This window comes from Labrus bergylta, chromosome 13 (genome assembly GCF_963930695.1).
Source record: "Labrus bergylta chromosome 13, fLabBer1.1, whole genome shotgun sequence".
NCBI classification, from domain to species: Eukaryota; Metazoa; Chordata; class Actinopteri; order Labriformes; family Labridae; genus Labrus; species Labrus bergylta.
The window spans coordinates 1,377,436-1,384,689 of NC_089207.1; the positions used below are offsets into that span (position 1 = coordinate 1,377,436).

The following is a 7,254-nucleotide window of genomic DNA, read 5'->3' on the forward strand; positions in this document are numbered from 1 at the left end:
GCAAGCAGAACGGCTTTTTTTTGTATTACAAACCAAAACTTTAAAAAGTCATAGCCGTTAGCCTTAAAAATAAAATTAAAATACTGTTCGCCATACCTTTTAAATGTCATTTTATCAGAAAGGAAGTGAAGAAATGTGGCCGTAGGGTCAGTTTGAAAAAATATTTGAACAGCACAGGAGCACCATCTAGAGATTAAACCGTGTACTTGCCAGTCTTTCAGTGTATATTGGACAACTAAAGGATGTAAGCAGATAAGATTATATCTGATTTCAAGGTGCAGGGAGAACAAACTGAATCTACTTTTGTCCAAAAATGACTCAGAATCAGAATCAGAATCAGAATCAGAATCTGGGTTTATTGCCAAGTACATTTACACATACAAGGAATTTGACCTGGTGTATTGGTGCTAAACAATTAACAAGGAAATAAAGCAGAACTAACAACAACTTAAATAATACAGAATAAGAAGATATTACAATATATAAAATAGAATTTAAAAATGTAAAATATAAAAAATTAAAAACACAAAATGTACAGAAGGTGACATGTAGGAGCTGTGCAGTGGACTATGAGAAAAAGTCTTAGTGTGTGTAACGACTCACAGAGTGCATGTAAGGAAGCTACATTTTTAAAGTCCAGTGGGTGTTAATGTAATGCATAAAGAACAGAAATGAATGAAGAATGCTATGAGAATATTTTGATGATAATTTATGAAATTTGTTAATTAAACTATGTTGAAATGAAAACTAAAAGGAAGTAGGCCTACATTTAACCTAAGATTAAAAATCCTATTAGTGGACGCTAATTCCTGTCATATAAACTCCAGAAGAAATATAGATACTCACCGATTTATTTATAAAATTTTTATGTGAAGTTAAGCAAACAGTTCATCATCGCTAACACTGATCACTGAAGGTGAGTATGAAATCTGAGTCCCATACCTGCACAGCCAAAGTAAACAAAACTGAGATTTTAATTATATTACCTAATCAGACATTTTCTCAGTTAGTACCGACCCTGACTGAAAGCTCTACACACACATTAATAAGAAGTTCAAATAGTATATTACAATTTTAAATATTGGTAATATAGATGAAATATTGATGAAAATATGTCCCTTGTACATGGTACCTCTGTTTTAGCAGATTCAGCGATTAGAGCTCTGAAGGGTTTTGTAGGTAAAACTGGAGTTCTTTTACTCCACATATTGCAAACTGTATCAAACATGTCCTATTTTAGATTATCTGTCAGGAATATGGGGTTACAACAGATTTCAGAAGTCCCAACATGTACTTAAACAGGCAATGGGATTCATTTTTGGGACTCCATGCACCTGTTCTGGTATCTCCTGGAGATGTATGGGGTGGGACTCGTGTGAAATGAGATGGAAGGTCAGCATGGAGCAGCCTCCAGAGCTGACCTGCCAGCAGGGCGGCCAGTAAAATATCTGATTGAGATTTGTCTGTAAGAGGTGAATAGACATCTGAAATATTTAATCTAAAAGAGTGTGGATTTGAGAAAAAAAAATCTAAATTCTAAATCTAAATTAACCAGTGTGGATATGGAGGAGTTTAGATTTCAAGTTAAATGTAATATCATTGGCAGAAGAAATCTGGCAGAAGTCTAAAATGAGGACTCATTATACATTATACACATAACTATTCATTATACAATGTTTTGGTTTATGAACTGGATCAAATGTTATATTTGTGTCTGTATATTGGTTGTATACCTTTTAGTATTTAGGGGTGATTTGTGTTGTGCTGAATGACATACTGGAACATTTGTGAATGTGTCAATATAATTCCAGGTTAAAACTGAGCAGGCACAAAAATAAATATTCATTCATTCATTGTATTATTTTTAGACCTTGCATTTGTAAGCCACAAATAACTGTGTCAGTTGACCTCTATTGTATTTTCTTATCACATGTGCTTTATGTTACCACAAGTTAAAAGTCCCGCTGTGAAAATCTATTCAGCAAGTCTATAAGTTTGGCATTTAGTGTAGGTTGTATCACGTGGGAAAAAAAAAACCTTCATTACTTATTCCTCATCAAGACTGGATGGAATTGGAGCAGTACTTTAGTAGGCTTTTTTTAATTTAAATTTTTAAATTTTTGTTATTAAACATTTCTTAAACATTTCTTGCAAATTTACAAATGTAAAAAAACAAATACAAAATATGGTTACATCCTGTACAGAATTGTCAAGGGAACCAGCTGTCAAGTCAATAATTAACAGTTCATCATTTTAACAAATAGAAATGAAATGATAATGTCTTAAAGTGCAGTTAATGAGGTCTGGACTGAATATAAGGATAAGGATAACTGAATATATAATGAATCAAATATACCTGGGCATATCAGTTTTCAGTTTCTATTTCATTGGGAACGTTTCTTTAAAATATCATAAACTGTTTGTGCTGTTTTTCCTTTTACAAATTTTAAGGACTTGAGGTACAATTTAAATTCATTCAAAAAACAGACAAAATTGGGGGATGACTTTAAAAATCTATTTTTGTGTATAAAGAATTACTTATAAATTACTTTAATAGACTACTTGCTGATAAAACAAATGTCTGGCTCAGGTGAAGTTGCTGTCAAAGGCTGTGTTGGTTGCATCACTGTCAAGTATCTGACAGAGAGGTGAGAGGTTTGTAAACACGGCACATCCTGGACGATACCAACGCCGGAGGGTAGTGACTTACAGCGATGTCTACATTACCATTTTTAAACTCCGCGAGGGAAAAACCGGTTTCCTTTTTTGCTTTTGGCAACTTGAAGATTAACATGTTTTCCCCCTGTATTGACATTTTGACGACGGTTTGAAGACAAACTAATTGACTGTACAACATCTCCCCGCCCCACCCCCCTCCTCTGACAGGAAGTGAGCCGTCCGCCCTGAATCAGCTGAGTTTGAGGATCCCGCCCCGTCAGGACTATCGGTGATCCTCTGGGTGATGTTTGGAGAGACCTGCAGTCTACGGGACAGAAACACTCATCCTCAGGAGAAAGAACAGGTTCGCAGCCTCGTTTTTCTTTGTGAAACATGAAGTAGATAGCTGTACCTCTTGTTGTTTTAGCTCGGTGTTATCTTGTTGTTTTTGTAGTTTGTGAGTCAGTGATGCACCTGATCGCTGTGTTGACGGTGGGTTTGTTATCTCTAACGGTACCGTCTCCTCACAATAACCACAGGACTATATTATTTAATATTATTAATTATTAATATTAATATATATTATTTAATTACAACCCTATCGTTTAAAAACACATCAAGTTAGCGCTTGTGTTGGCTAGCTAGCTATATCTACGGTTTTTTTTTGTTTGTTTATTTTTTGTACAGAAATGTGCTTCAGCTAGCTGTACACAAACATGTTTACCTACTGTGATATATTTTATATATTTTTTTATTTTTTTTGTTTTATCACACAGTCTGTGGTTGTGCAGTTATATAATATAACGTTAGCAGCATTAGTCGTGATGATGCGGTTTATTCACAGGCCAGAAAGCTGCAGGAGCCAAACTGGTTTTTGGCCACAGTTTCTGTTGTGTGCACACTTTGTCCTCTCATCCTCTCATCCTCTCATCCTCTCATCTTCTCATCCTCTCATCCTCTCATCCTCTCGTCCTCTCATCCCCTCATCCTCTCATCCTCCATCTCTCCATCTCTCCATCTCTCCATCTCTCCGCCACATTTTCTTATTTTCTGGTGTTGGTGGTGTCAGTCAGGTGACACAGGCTTGTTGTCTGCCATAGTGTGTTTGTGTGTTTGTGTGTGTGTGTGTGTGTGTGTGTGTGTGTGTGTGTGTGTGTGTGTGTGTGTGTGTGTGTGTGTGTGTGTCTCCACCCTGTAAGCACACACTCCTCTGTCTGCAGAAATACATGGTTTTATAGCACTTGCTGTTTTGCTGATGAATGCAATGAGGAAGTGAGATTGTACTCGTCCATAATCGGCCTGCATGATTTGATTATCAAGCTGTCACCTGTTGGGTTTTTTAAGGTCCTCATTTGCTTGAAGGTTGCTCACAATTCAGTTGTGTTTCTGCAGGGTGAAAGGTCAGATCAGCATCAGTGTAGAATAGTCCATAATATAGTATTACTTAATTAATATTAGGTATTACTTATTTTAATAGAGAGGCTTTGAATGAAGAAGACTATTATAGACTAACTAAAATCTAATTATGACGAGGCTGTAGCCAGGATTTTACATTACATTATCATTGCTGTTTACAAGTTCTGTGTGTGGACTTCATGGGAAAGACAGGTCAGTGACTTTCTGATATTTTAAAGATACATTTTTAGGGTAGAAAAAGTAGAAGACTTTTGACCCCATAAGGTGTTTGATGTCATCCCAAGAGAAATATGTAACTTGGTTATAGGTAACCTATTATAGGTAGTAGGTGCAGGATCAGGGCTACTTCCTATACACATACACACAAAAACTGTAACAAATAAAATACATTTAAAAAAAGGGGAAAAGTTGTCAAACTTGATTTTCACATAATTGTATAAATTGTTCATTTTTATTTTGCTTAAGAACATTAAAATCAGGATCTGGCAGTAGGTAGAGGGCCTGAGTGATATTTTCAGCGGGGCCTCTGATTTTATTGGGATGTATTTTGGCCAAAAAGTAATAATAATAATAATAATAATAATAATAGTATTATTATGGAACCTTTAAAAACAGATGTTTACAAAATGCTCCGACAGACAAAGCAAAGGCAAGAACTCAGAACAATAAGACAATAAACATCAACAGTCAGGCCAAACAACAGGACATTTTCATTACAGAAATCCTGAAAGTTTAAATAAAGTATAAATTGAGTCTTTTTCTGATGATAACTTTAATGTTAGAATATAGACTTGGCCACACCATATAATTTTTCCTGTTCTAACTTTTAAACTCAACATAGTGTATCATTTATTATTTACAGGTTTTTTAGAGGGTTTTTTTTTCTTTTAAATGTTCCTTATCTGAACTCTTTGTGTTGTTTATAGTTGTCGCTGCTTCTTAATTCACTGAATTTTCCAGTAAAGTTTGCATTGTGAAATGTGTATTCATTTAAAATCTATACTAGTTTGGTATAAAGAATAATTTTCAAAACGTCTTGTACATTTCAGAAGTAACTTATGACAAACATATGAGATGTAGTTGATACTCAGTCCTAAATTGTTAATAAACCCTTGGATGGATTTGGCCTTGTATTGGTTGATATTCGTATTGGTAAGCGATGAGTTAATGGAAGGAAGACTGTCAGTCGCCCGTTTGTCCAGATCTGAAGTCAACACAGATGCTGATGCTGCAATTTTCCTTTTTGCAGGACTAACCTGAAAGTGTTTTGATATTTGATATTTATATTTTGAGTCTGAGACAACAACATCCAGAAAGAGCGCACTTATGATTAGACACTCAAGCGTTTTTAAATAATTTATTATTTTAAAAAGAGCAACAGATTACCACAACATTCATAATGATGCTGAATATTTGTATTGAATAAAATGCTCCCATGGATTATTCGATGATGAAATTTAGGATTTTTCATCTTTTTTTGTCAACAGTCTGCTGGTTTTGTTATTAAAACAGAGTCGCTCTGCAGCACGTGTTGTTGGATCTGTCCACGTTGGTAAAGCCCCTCTCAGCTCAGGCACATGCAGTCCAGATGTCTGTGCTCCTCTAATCCTGCTTACCCCCCCCCCCCCCCCCCCATCTCTCTGTTTAGCTTTATTCAAATACACTTTATGAACAAACACACAGTCAAACACACACACACACACACACACACACACACCACTGCTTGTGCCATGTGATTGAAAGCAAGAATGAGGCTCTCTCTGGTTAATACTCTGTTTTTATCATGTGGTGCTTTGTTTCTAAGTTTGTTGTCTTTCTTTCTTTCCTATTTCAGTTCCTCAGTTCCTCATTCCTCATTTAAAGCTGCATTTCTCAACATTGATATAAACGATGCATGAAGTGACATTTATTATGGAACTAGCAGCTTGCGTCCATGGAGAATTATCACCTGGCTCTGTATTTTCCATCGGCCCGTCTAAGAGTTTTAGCATCTTTCGGCTCATTTGTTTTATGGCCTAAAACGGTTTGTTTGCAGCTTCAGCTGGCAGCTGTACTCAACCTTCACCAAACAGCAGGCAGACTAAGTGTGTATATGCTAGTGAATTATTTAGCTACTTTAGAGCCAGACTTTTCCCTCATGAGTTGGTGGAGACCAAAACAAAGTTGATAAGATAAGTCTTTATTGATCCTCAGTGGGAAAATTCAAGTAGTAATAGAATTCAGAAGTGGATGTATATAAATTAGTTTTTCAGAAACACAACCCTTAATGGATGCTAGGGTTGCTACATCTCTGCTACATGATTTAAAAGAACACATTGCTACACTAGTGTCTGCTATCCAAGTTTACAGTATCAGCAACATATAAAGTGATCATGCACAAACACCCCCCTCCCACCCGTCACAAGGCCAAACCCTTAAATGCTGCTTGGGCGGCAGTAGCTCAGTCCGTAGGGACTTGGGTTGGGAACCGGAGGGTCACCGGTTTAAGTCCCGGTGCGGACCAAATCTGGAAGCTGGTCTGGTAGCTGGAGAGGTGCCAGTTCACTTCCCGAGCACTACCGAGGTGCCCTTGAGCAAGGCACCGAACCCCCAACTGCTCTGGTGCGCTCTCTGCATAGCAGTCTGTATAGCAGTCTGAGTTTCCGCTGGTCCTGGGTCAGAAAACACTCCTAAAGCAACATATTAACAAAGACAAAGCATGTTTATTTCAAACTAAAACAATAGGTACTCACATGAGCATATCCCTCTGTTGAGTTTCTTTTTTCCCCCTGGCATGTCATTTTCTGTTCATGTTCACTGTATAATTGGAGACACAGGTCCTGTTTGTGCATGCGTGTGATTCGGGCCTATGTGTATAAATAACAGAGTGTAAACCGAATTTCCCTCAGGGATTAATAAAGGATATCAAAATCAAAAAAAGATCTAAATGTAAAATGTAAATGTACAGAGCCGAAGAGTCTATGCGTCTGTGTTTGTACCCAAAAGATAACTTGTTTTTCTCTGAAAGTGAACGCAGAGCCCCACAGTGTCCTCCACGACAGGTCAATGAGACAAACAGGCACAAGTCATGAATGAGGACATTTGTCTCCATCGCCCTCTGAGCTTGTGTTTATCAGTGAACAGCTAATAGGCTCATTTGATTTGGAGCATCACCCACACACACACACACACACACACACA

General features: G+C 36.9%; 1 protein-coding gene across 3 annotated transcripts in view; it reads left to right on the forward strand.

Annotated features, from left to right (window-relative positions):
- The first annotated feature begins 2,895 nt into the window (after positions 1-2,895).
- The window catches only part of dop1b (DOP1 leucine zipper like protein B), a 27,342-nt gene continuing 22,983 nt past the window's right edge, over positions 2,896-7,254 (forward strand). For 2 of the 3 annotated variants that reach the window (XM_065962421.1, XM_029281964.2), the window contains exons 1-2: positions 2,929-3,022; positions 4,236-4,266. The gene's annotated coding sequence lies outside the window, so the exon portion shown is untranslated. Of the gene's footprint in view, positions 3,023-4,235; positions 4,267-7,254 lie in introns of all 3 variants that reach the window. The other variant, XM_065962422.1, reaches the window with a different exon arrangement.